Here is a 7,861-nt window from a genome sequence, read left to right as displayed (position 1 = left end):
ACTTATTCGTCATTATTTCTCTGATTTATGTTAGATACTGCTGGATCTGGTCAAGGGCACAGGGTTATGTTGTTTCTACAAGGTGTGTGTTATGAAAGCATGTCTGCTGGTGTCTTGTTGGGCAGATGCAGTAAACCCTTTATTACATGGGCGGCTCACTTCTTTGTTAGGTGCCTTTGTGACTTTAGTAGCTTGTATTTTCATGCATGTTTAGGATGTTAAATGTACTCTCCCATAATTCCATACTCCCCTACACCTTGTATTTAAACAAAAGGGGTGCCCTTGGACCCAAACCAAATGCCTAGCTGTCCCCACTCCCTAGACCCAGCCTTTAAACAGAGGGGTGCTGCATATCACTGATGCATGGGTTGTTGGTGCTGGGGGGAGAAGTGCTTTGCAAAGTGAAACTAGTGTAAATTCCATTGAACAATATACACTCTCTCCTGAGAGTAAGTGAGCCTGAGAGCAGAAGGATTTTGCATTGCTTTTGGGTGAAAAAGAAACAGGGTGCTATTTGTCACATGTATTTTTACAAATCAGTGTTTTCAAAAGTGAAAACATTTTCAAGTGTGCAGAAATTAAACCAAGGACTACATATACAACGTGTAGCGTGTTCTCCAGTCAAAACTGTGCTTTTTTCACTCTAAATTTTATCAAGCCATATTTGCCTGTTGTTAAGACGGATTTCTGAACTCTGTCCTGGCGGCGCAGAAGTTCAGAAGGCCAACCTAATTACTTGGAACAGGGTAACCTCTGGACAAGCCAGACCAATCAGGGTAGCGATCGAGGCGGTCAAGACTAGGTCTCAAGAGGGGTGAGGGTGACTGAAAGCCCGCAATGAGCACACAAAGCAAGGACACTTACAAACTACTCCAAACAGGTGTTATATTCAAAATATATACACATTTATTCCAAGGCCTTTGCAATAATGACCGTAGCGAGAAATCACAATAAAACTCTAGTAAACCAACACATACCAAACCAATACAATATATATACAAATACAAACGAGTCTAAAGCGTTAGATGCACGAAATGTGTAGTCCACCTAGAAGGGGAGGAAAACAGGCAGTGCAAAATAATGATTAGACCCAGTCCGCCTTCAGAGGCACCTAACTAAAAGGAAGTCCAAGCCCTACGAAGAGTGTAGCCTTGTGCTCAAAAGTACCGGCACACGCTGGTGCCAACGGGCAAAAAGGGGAGTCTCTTCGAGGGAATCAGGCAGTTCAGTTCGGTGCACAAATGAAGAAGAACAGAGTTCCGCGACTCAAGCGCAGCTTCCACTGTGGGCAGAAGCAGAGCGCGAGTACAGAAAGGCGTGCTGTTTTGACACAGCGGGGAAAAGCTATGGGCTCCTGCAGGAGGGCGACCAGTTCCTAGCTATGCTACTCACCGGTCCCCGATGCAAGCAGACCCAGGCTTCTCCGCTTCAGTTTCAGTGCTGGCAGGTTCAGGGGAGCAGGGGACGTCTCGTCGTCGTGTAGATTCTGCAGCAGCAGAGTTGAGTTAAAGATGTCCCAAACGAAGTGAACCCGCACAGTTTGTTACCACAGCAGGGCAACGGAGCGGCCGTGTGTATCTCAGCCAAATGTCCACTACTCACTTCAGACCTGGGAACGCCAAGTGTACGAACCATGTGAGAGTGACAAGGACTCGAAATACAACACAACCTGGCAGCGGTTACAGAGCAAGACTCCTGGGTAGGCTGGTCAGTCTGCTGGATGGCCCAGAGACACTTCCGAAGGCTTACGTGCAGGAGATGGTGAAGATGCCGAGAATAGCTGTCCCCGCTATTCCAAGGGTCGAAGTACCAGTACTGGCCTTCTGGTTCGATCAGAGGTAGAAAGGGTTTCACAAGGCGACAGCAGTGCAGAGGAGCAGTCCTTCAGCGGGTCACCAGCGATTCCTCGGTTCAGCCTCGTGGTTGCAGGATACTTGGCTCCTGTATTCCTTCGTTCGTGAGAACTCAGGAGATCGACCTGGTAGTAGCGTTTCCAGCCCCCTCTTATCCACGGTTCCCTTCGCGCCAAAACGGAGGGGACCCAATGGGAGATCCGCTCATCAACACTCACACCATACGTGGACCTATCACGGACCACGGTGGTCCCAGGCATTCACACCACCCTAGACTCTCTGGCACCCAGGATGTGTATTGGGACCAGACATCCCAGCCCACATCCTGGAGGCACACACAAGGCCTGTAGAAGCCCGCGAAAGCATCTGTGTTTCGTGGAAAAGTACATGCCCAAATAAGCAAGGCCCCGGGTCGGCTCGACCTGGGGAAGGTGAAGGGAGCAAGACGGTCAGCGGACAGGACAAAGGAGCCTCGTGGTCTGGCCATTTTGGGAGCCAGGCCACCATTTTGGGCTAAGCGCGAGAAACGCGCTTAAAACGCCAAAAGGAGCTCAAAACACAAGAAACGATCGCTGCCACCATTCCCGTCCGTGATTCACTTGCACCGATCAGTTACAATCCAAAAAGAGTATCTAGGGCCTGTAGAAGGCTAGAGACCCAAGAGAGCAGTAACTTAGCTTACAGTGCCCTCTTGTGTCATGTTGCACGAAAGCCGCAACATGATAAAGAAACTACGGAAAACAGCGTTTCCCGGTACTGACTGTTTTAAGGGCATGTCAGTTTCCCCGTAAGAATGGAGCGAAAGCCCAGAGGAGTGCGGCAGAAGGCTGCACTTCTCTGGCAAAGTCTAGATCATGGTGAAAACAACAGCAAAAAGTTTAGGGGTTGCCACATGGAAGGAAAATTACCCACAATTAAGAAATCTTTCCTAACACTCGCCCCTCCCAGACTATGGACAGGGGGAACTAATCCACCCCTGGATGAGTCTCTTGTTCAGGTCGGTTAAACATTCTGGACAACCCATCAGCATTGCTATGTTGGACACCTGGCCTATGCTCAATAGTGAAGTCGAAGCCTTGTAGACTTATGGACCACCTAAGCAACTTTGGATTCTCTCCCTTCATGTTCATTAGCCACTTTAAGGGCTTATTGTCAGTTTGCACAGTGAAGTGGGTCCCATAGAGGTAGGGCCTCAGCTTCCGTAGGGCCCACACAACAGAGAAACATTCTTTCTCCACTGTGGACCATCTGAGCTCTCTGTCCTTAAGCTTGCGACTAATAAAACCAATAGGGTGTTCCTTACCCTTCTCATCTACTTGCGATAGTACAGCTGCTATCCCAGTGTCAGAGGCGTCCGTCTGCACAATAAAAGGTCTTTGATAATCAGGGTCCCTGAGGACAGGGGCCTGGCACAAGGAGTCTTTTAAGCCATTGAAGGCCTTCTCACACTCGTCGGTCCAAGTTACCTTCTTGGGTTTCTTCGGAGTGGTGAGGGCAGTCAGAGGGGCAGCTATGGTGCCATAGACTGCCACGAAGTTGCGGTAATACCTCGTGAGTCCTAAGAAGGCTCTCACTTGGGTCTGTGTAGTGGGGGTAGGCCAGTCTTGTACTGCTTGTTCTTTACTGGGAAGAGGCTGTATCCTCCCTCCACCTACTTCATGTCCAAGATAAACCACGGAGCCTTGTCCAATCTGGCATTTACTAGCCTTTATGGTCAAGTGTGCTTTCTGAAGAGCCTGGAGCACAATCCCGAGGTGTTTCACATGGTCTTCCCAGGTGGCACTGAAAACTGCTATATCGTCCAGATATGCAAGACAGAATTCGTCCAACCCATTCAACACATGATTCACAAGCCTCTGGAAAGTGGCAGGTGCATTCTTCAATCCGAACGGCATTACCCTGAATTGGTAAAGGCCGTCTGGAGTAGAAAACGCTGTCTTCTCCTTGGCATGTTCTGCTAAAGCTATTTGCCAATAGCCAGCAGTGAGATCAAACGTGCTGAGGTACTTGGAGGCACCCAAAGTATCCACCAGCTCATCTGTTCGAGGCAAGGGGTGTGCATCTGTCTTGGTGACAGCATTCAGAGCCCTGTAATCCACGCAGAACCCGAATTCAGAAGTGCCTGCCTTTGGAACCAAAACCACAGGGCTGGACCAAGGACTACTAGAGGGTTCAATCACCCCAAGGTCTAACATCTTGTTGAACTCGGTCTTAATATAAGACCGTACTTTGTCTGACATCCTGTATCCCCTACTTTTGGTAGGTACACTGTCTCCTATGTCTATGTTATGTTTGCACCAAGGTGTCAAACCAGGCGACTGTGAAAACATGGGGGAAAACTGCCTAAGCAAACTTTTCACCTCAGCCTGCTGATCAGAAGTCAGGTGAGGGGCTACTCGGACACCCTCAAATGAGCTATCTGAAGGACCGCTTTGGAACAGGTCGGGGAGAGGTTCAGACTCCTGTTCCTCAACGTCTGAAGCCAGTAGCAGTGCTGCGATTTCGACTCTTGGGACGAAAGCCTTCAGCCTATTTACGTGAAACACTTTTGGAGCCTGTCCAGGCCTTCCAAGGTCCACTAAATAGTTAACCTCACACAGGGGCTCCACCACTGTGTAAGGGCCTGACCATTTGTCCTGTAAAGCTTGAGGCCTTATAGGATTCATGATCAGGACTTGCTGGCCAGGTGTAAAGTTGATGAGGGAAGCTTTCTGCTCGTACCAATGTTTCACCAGCGCTTGTCCTGCCTTCAATTTATCACCAGCAAAGCCCATCAGAAGTACCATCTGTTTTCTGAGCCCCAGCACATAATCTACTACGTTGGTAGTAACAGGGGGGGTGGGCATCTCCCATCCCTCTTTGACTATGGCTAAGGGTCCCCATACAGGATGACCGAACAGAAGTTCGAAGGGGCTGAAGCCAACACCTTCCTGTGGTACCTCTCGGTAGGCAAACAGTAAGCATGGTAAAAGAAGATCCCATTTTCTTCTCTGAGGTTCTTCCAGAGCCCCAATCATGCTCTTTAACGTTCTGTTGAAATGTTCCACCAGACCATTGGTCTGGGGGTGGTATGCAGAAGAGAACTTGTAGGTGACCCCACATTCTTTCCACATAGCCTGCATATACTTCGACATAAAGTTGCTGCCATGATCCGACACAACTTCTTTAGGGAAGCCAACCCTAGTAAATATGCCAAGTAACGCTTTTGAAACTGTCTTGGCAGTTACAGTTTTCAATGGGATGGCTTCAGGATATCTGGTTGCATGGTCGACCGGCACCAGGATAAACCTATTGCCTGAGGATGTTTGTGGGTCAAGGGGACCAACGATGTCGATCCCTACCCTTTCGAATGGTATTCCCACAACTGGGAGTGGTACCAATGGAGCTTGGATTGTCGAGCCAACCTTACCAGATAACTGGCAGGAGGCACAACTCCTGCAGTGACTTTCTACTTGCACCCCCATCTTGGGCCAGTAGAAGTGCATGGATAACCTTTGCTTGGTCCTCTTAATACCAAGGTGACCAGCAAGGGGCACTTCATGCGCCAACTGCAGGAGGAAGGGTCTAACAGCAAGGGGAACCACCAACCTCCTATGGTCTCCTTCTGTAGACTCTGTGGGCTCACTACACAGGAGTCCACCTTCCCAATAAATCTGATGCGTCCCAGGAGGTTCACCCTCAAGCTGGGAGCAGGCCTGTCTCCTTAGGCCTTCCAGAGATGGGCACTCACGTTGGCCTTTACTGAATTCGTCCCTATCAGGACCACCTTCTACTAACAAGTCTTTTAGTTCAGGATGGTCGTTGGGGTCAAATACTTCAGGCATCGCCACCTCCTCGTCAGGCCCGGGCGATTGACCAACTTCCTCCACCGCAGTGGTAGGCGAGCACGGGGGAATATTCTCTTTCCCTCGTCTTGACTTGTTTGCTCCTTTCGCCTTGGGTTTCCCCTTCGGCTGGGGCATCGTATTGGTCTTGGCCAATGCTGCCCGTGCTTGAGACAGTGTGTAGGGTCTGTCGGCAGTGCCTCCTACGAGCCCTAAAGCTCTGAGATTATTACCATAACAAGACCTTTCCTGGGACGTTTCTCTGAATGCTCACTGGAATCCTGACTGCTGTACCATTTAAAGTAAGATTTACAGGTATTACTGGGAACATACGGAGTGGGCCGTCAGCCAACTTAGTGGGCATCAGAGTAGCTCTGGCAACTTCCTCTGAGTCTACCAAGGTAGAATCCACTACAGTTCGACTACGCCCACTATCCCTAAGAGCTGGAGTATCTACTCCATTGATCAGCACACTGTCCTTAAAGTAGTGCTTGGTATTATCTGGAATCCTAGCATAAGCCTCTGCGACTTTAGGCTCCCAGGAACCCAGGGAAACTAAAACTACCTCAGCTTATATCCCGCTGGGGAATGAGTATGAGGAGAAGGATGCTCCTGTAATCTCTTCTTCCTCGTAGGAGGAGAAGGCCAGATTAGCGGAGTGGACCCCCAAAGGTTTAACCTTACACCCGGGATCCCCCTTCATGTGGTCAGTTGCTCCACAAGCAAAACAAGATCCATTGGGTCTGCTTACATAGGGAGGCTTAATGTAACCAGAGTTCTGTTTCGGAGGCTGACCTCCACTACCCTGTGAGTTCTCTTGTGTTTTACCCTTATTTTTCTTTTTGTGGCCCTTTTGAGAAGAAGATTTATCAGATTCTCCACCCTCCTTATCTTTGGACTTTTTCCCTTCCTCCTGCTTACCAGGATGAGTTTTGTCCTTATGGGACACTCAATGTGACACCCATAAGTCTGCTGCAATGGCCAGCTTCTTAGGATCTATCTTCTTCTAATCGGCCAAATGCTGCTTAATCTCCGGGGAAGAAGATGCAAAAATGTGCTCCAGCATGACAAGATTTATCATGCCTTCAAAGGTAGAAACCTTATAACCTTCGACCCAGCCAGTCAAGTTTTTTAAGGATTCGGTTACATAAGATACCCAAGTACCACCTTCTTTTTTCTTGTACTCTCGGAATCGTTTTAAATATTGGGCCAGAGTCTTTCCAAACTTTAAAATGAGAGTTTGCTTTAACATTGCGAAATCAGCTCGCTCAGCCTTCGACATTTCCATAATGGCACTACAGCCAGAATGGGGCAGTCTGCTGAGTAACCAGGCAATCTTATCAGCATTGTCAACTTCTTGAACTTCACATGCATACTCAAACGTATTCAGCCAGTCCATAATGTCATTCCTTTCCTCATACACACTGAGCAGATCTTTCAGAAACCGTGGATGAGAGGAGGCCCCAGACCCATGTCCAGGACCCTTGGGCCCATTTGCAACCTGAGGCTTGGCCAGTTCCAACTGGTGATCCCTGTCTTTCTGTTTTTCTGCCTGTTCAATTTTTAGTTTGGCTATGCTGAACTCAAGCTCCTTCTGCCTAAACCGCAGCTCTTGCTTCTTGAATTCAAGCATAGCCTCCCCATCAGCACTGGCAGAGGAAACATTAGACATCTCATCCTCCCTGTCCTCGTGGTCGCGGTGGATCAGTGCAGCGGCAGAAACGTCGGTTCTACCAGTGAGAGCAGCCCCACCTCCTTCCACACTGTCCTCAGGAGTTATAGCGTCAAGCTGCGCTTCTTGTCACGCCACGATTCTTTGGATCATATCCAATTTAGTACCTTGAGAGGAAACACCTCTCTCCGCACACATCTTTTTCAATGTTTCTGATTTGGAAGCATTTAAAGTTAACAAGGTATTTGTTTCCATACTGTTAGATAGGACTATGGCCTTTTTAAAGTTATGCTATAACAATTCACTACGTGTCCTGGTAGGAATAACTTGAAATGCCTTAGTTCGTGCGCAACACTGGATACCTTCAGTCGTATCCCACCGCTGTACACCAATATGTTAAGACGGATTTGTGAACTCTGTCCTGGCGGCGCAGAAGTTCAGAAGGCCAACCTAATTACTTAGAACAGGGTAACCTCTGGACAAGCCAGACCAATCAGGGTAGCGATCGTGGC

Source organism: Ambystoma mexicanum, chromosome 8 (assembly GCF_040938575.1).
Source record: "Ambystoma mexicanum isolate Mex_15411 chromosome 8, UKY_AmexF1_1, whole genome shotgun sequence".
Classification (NCBI taxonomy): Eukaryota; Metazoa; Chordata; class Amphibia; order Caudata; family Ambystomatidae; genus Ambystoma; species Ambystoma mexicanum.
Note: the sequence above shows the minus strand (reverse complement) of the source record.